This window comes from Myxocyprinus asiaticus, chromosome 32, assembly GCF_019703515.2.
Source record: "Myxocyprinus asiaticus isolate MX2 ecotype Aquarium Trade chromosome 32, UBuf_Myxa_2, whole genome shotgun sequence".
Classification (NCBI taxonomy): domain Eukaryota; kingdom Metazoa; phylum Chordata; class Actinopteri; order Cypriniformes; family Catostomidae; genus Myxocyprinus; species Myxocyprinus asiaticus.
In genome coordinates, this window is record NC_059375.1 from 31,710,001 (window position 1) to 31,714,695 (window position 4,695).

The window sequence follows — 4,695 nt, forward strand, 5'->3', positions numbered from 1 at the left end:
TGGAAATATTGCATCTAGTGTGCTATAGCTTGCTCAAGAGAAATCTCCCTTAGCAAAGCTGCACAAGGAGACTAGAGAAGAATCGCTCACTGAAGATCATTCTGGTAATTGATTCTGATTATTGATAATTGATTCGGGAAATTGGCTTTTGACCTCAGTCTTTATCCTCTTAATTAATCCTAGTCTTTCTTTGGATGGATTCATACAGTACGTTTATATGTGTCTTATGTTTTAGTTATTGATTTCAAAGCAACTCTCCTGATGTTGCCATCCTTGTTCATGGAGAAACTTGGGGAGGTGCATATATGGTCCTCTGTTTGTTTATTAATTTTATGTATGTGATAAATAAAAAGTAAAAATTATTAAAAACTGCATTTAGAGTTGTGCCACATTTATTCTAGGTGAATTTTAATTACTATTCAAGCATATATATTGTGTCTGTCCATAATTTGTTAAGTAACCTTTAATAAAAAAACAATTGACAGAGAGAAATTCTTATGTGTGCTCTGTAATTTAGAATGAACCATCATCACCATATCCAACTGTTCAGCTACCAGAAGTCACTGACTGGAAGTCTATGTTTGCAAGAAGAGTCACTGCAGTGTCAGAGCTGATGGGTTGGAGATCTGCAGGGCTAGCAGTGTGGATGAAGGGGCTCTTGCTGCATTTTGTTGTTACTTTGTCTTCAACCTGGCATATCCATCTCACTTAAAGAATTCTCTGAAATTTCTTCATTGTACAGTTTTGATTGGGCCGACCAGATGTTAATCTGGGTGGACCAGTGCCACTCTGGACCGTATGTAGCCTTGCGCCTGCTCTCAACTATGCGATTTTGACCTGGTGTGACTTACAGTGCATTCAGAAAGTATTCAGACCCCTTCATTTTTTTTCACATTTTGTTATTGTAGAACAGCTTCACAACCGGTGGGAAGGAGAACGCAGGGAAGCAAGTTTTTCCTGGCTCAGGTAGGACATTTAATAGGCCAGTTCAGTGCTTTACAACTTCACAAACTCATCAGCTTCATAAACACGTAGTCACTTAAACACATCAGCTTCATAAACATAACAGTTTAAACAGCTTCAGCTTCAGGAGCACCGTGGCCTTCTTTGTGCCAGACTCTCTCACCCTCTCTGCTGGTGTTGTGGCTGCTTATATGCCGCTCTCCCCATGCCCACTGGAATTAGAGACAGGTGTTACACATAATCTAGCTCAGGTGCAAGCGCCCTTATCCCTTTCTCTCTCTCCGGACGGACACTCGGCCACGCCTCCGCTGCCACATATCCCCACTGCCCAACTCAGGCCGGGGCGACATCCGGCCTGTCTACCACTCCCCCCCATTTCTGGAAAGGAAGTCGGCTACAGCCATCTGCGCTCCCGGTCTGTGGACCACCTTGATCTTAAATAGTTGAAGAGCCAGACACCAACGGGTGATCAGCGTGTTGGGATCCTTCATACGGTGGAGCCATTGGAGTGGGGCTGTGATCTGAGCAGAGGGTGAAGGCCTGCCCCAACAGGTAGTACCGGAGAGTGAGGACTGCCCACTTGATGGCGAAACACTCCTTCTCTACGATGCTGTACTTAGTCTCCCTCAGTGAGAGCTTGCGGCTAATGTACAGCACTGGCCGCTCCTCTCCCTCCACCACCTGTGTAACGTCTGTGTAAGATCAGTGATGGCTAATTACACTTTGTTTAAAAAAAACCCTTTTAGCCTTTTGACATTTGCATATAAATTACTGACCTGGCCTCCACGTTTACATTTATATGGGTGCTAAATTGCAGATGGTCTTTATCACTATCAAAAGGATGCTAAAACAGGTCGCCTCTGGAGTGTCTCCATCAAGCTTCAAACACATTCCACAGAAAGGGGGGTGACCCCCATGCCAGGCACCAGAGCAGTTGTCTGTCTCCAGTAATTCCAATACACGTCACACACACACACACACCTAAAGATATTTTCTCTATTTAGGCCATAGTAAGCAGTTATAAATGTATCTGCTATATGCATGTGTCGTATGTATATTCCCCTATTATATTAACTTAGTTAAAACCCTTTACTTGTATTAGTTAGACGTTAAATGCCTATATTCAAGTGTATGAGTGTATCTCTGCGTTAATATCGTCTGGAGGTTACCTTCTTGGTATCAAAATGATCTTCTCTTTATTTCTCACACCATAATGTACACCATGTGATCGTGAAATGCATCGAACAATTCTTACTATGTTTTGAATTAAAAGCTGCACTAGCGGTCCAGATCAGCAATAAAATGCGAATGGGCCATAAACGGAGACAAAGGATGTCTCTCCCGCTCAAAATGCATGCCTCTGATTGGCCACTCCACCCACAAAGTGGGTGCGGCAATGAACTATTAAAACTCCAGAATGCAGACTAATCATCGCTCAAAACTCTTCTTCTTGAGACCAACACACTCCAAAACTCTCCTCTTGAGTTTAACCTTCTGGCAGTGTTTACCTTCAAGTAACTTTGTGGATTTGCTGTGGACTTCTTCAACTCACTCCTAAAGAAATCGTCGAGAACCTCGTCTACCGCATCAAGACTCTTATTCAGCAACAAACCAATGCAAGTAACCATTTACAACTGATTAGATGCGCGTTTAAGTTTGAACCCCTTTTAAGGTGAATTGTGCCTCTGATGATTCTCATTTAGGTTGTGGTTAATTGATGTGAAATACTGCCATTCTTTGCTCTTCTCTCTCCTTTCCTTACTTTCCTTCATTCTATATATGTATGTTTTGCTTAGTTTGTTTATATGTTAGTTATAGTTTCATTTATTAAATCCCTTATATTCACAATTGGTTGTCTCTGTGTTCCGCTCACAATTCAAAGTCACTGAATGTTGCTCCTTGCTACATGCTAAACTACTGCTAGCACTGTATAAGTAGGAAGGCTATTGTTCCTTGGCCAGGAAAGTAATCTTCCTAGAATTGATGAATAATTATATTGTCTGCTCGGTGGACGGACAGATCGAATAATTGTAATATCGATTCTGCTACAGTTAATTCTAAGATCTAATCTAATTATTTATTATTAATTATAACCAGTTATAATTAATTATAAATAATTCCCTTTTTAAGCTAATTTGCTACACCTGCGAGAGTACGGCCCCCAGCCCTCTGTCTGAAGCGTCCGTCTGCAAGACAAAAGGGAGAGAGAATAAAAGCGGCCTGCCGAAAGTGCAGCTTTAACTTGCGTAAACGCCTGTTGACACTGCTCCGTCCACTGGACCGGGTCTGGAGCTCCCTTTTTAGTGAGATCAGTCAGCAGGCTGGTGACATCCGAATAATTAGGCACGAATCTCCTATAATAGCCAGCCAGCCCCAGGAACTGTCTCACCCCCTTTTTGGTCTTGGGCCTCGGGCAGGTCGCAATTGCCGCAGTCTTGTCAATTTGGGGACACACTTGCCCGTGGCCCAAGTGGAACTCCAGATACTGTACCTCCACCTGCCCAATTGCGCACTTCTTGGGGTTTGCTGTGAGTCCCGCTCGTCTCAGCGATCTCAGAACCACCCTCAGATGCTGCATGTGCCACTGCCAATCATTACTGTAAATGATGATGTCATCTAATTAGGCAGCGGCGTAAGCCGAATGTGGTCTGAGGATTCGGTCCATGAGACGCTGAAACGTAGCCGGGGCTCCAAACAAACCGAACGGTAGCTTCACAAATTGGTGTAATCCAAACAGCGTGGAGAAGGCTGTTTTTCATGGGAAATTGGTGTCAAGGGGATCTGCCAATAACCCTTTGTCAAATCCAATGTCGAATAAAATCGAGCAGTGCCCAACCGATCGAGCAACTCATCAACGTGAGGCATTGGGTATGCGTCAAATTTAGATACCGCATTGACTTTTCTATAATCCACACAGAACCGTACAGACCCGTCGCTCTTAGGAACTAGAACGACTGGGCTGGACCAATCGCTGTGGGATTCCTCTATTACCCCCATATCGAGCATTGCATCCAATTCTTCCCAGACAATTTTCTTTTTGTGCTTGGGCAATCGGTAGGGATGGCTATGTACCACCACCGTGGTACGTAGCTTGGTCTCGATGTGGTGCTATATGAGGTTCGCATGACCCAGTAGAGGGGAAAACACGTCTGCAAATTCCTTTTGCAACTTGGCAACCTCTGCGAGTGGATACGGTGAGAGGTGGCCTATGCAAGTAACCGGGGTGAAATGATTGTGTTTTGTATTCACCTTTGGCCCAAGCTTCGCCCTCTCCGGCACTACTATAGCCAACATCACAGGGACCGCCTCCCTCCACAATTTCAGGAGGTTGAGGTGATATATTTGACGTGTGCCCATTCTATCAGTTCGCTTTACCTCATAATCGAGATCCCCCACTCGTCGTGTGACCTCAAAGGGTCCTTGTCACTTGGTGAGTAATTTGGAGCTCGATGTGGGAAGTAATACATGTACCTTATCTCCCAGTGAAAATTCCTGCAGCCGAGTTCCCCTGTCGTACAGTCGGCTCTGTCGTTCTTGTGCTTGGAGCAAATTCTCCTGTGTGTTAGCTGCCCCAAAGTGTGGTGTTTTACTCTAAGATCAAGAACGTATTGAATTTCATTCTTACAGTTTGAAGGTCCCTCCTCCCAAGCTTCGCGCATCACATCAAGCATGCCACGCGGGCTCGCCCATATAGCAGCTCGAATGGGGAAAATCATGTGGAGGCTTGTGGGC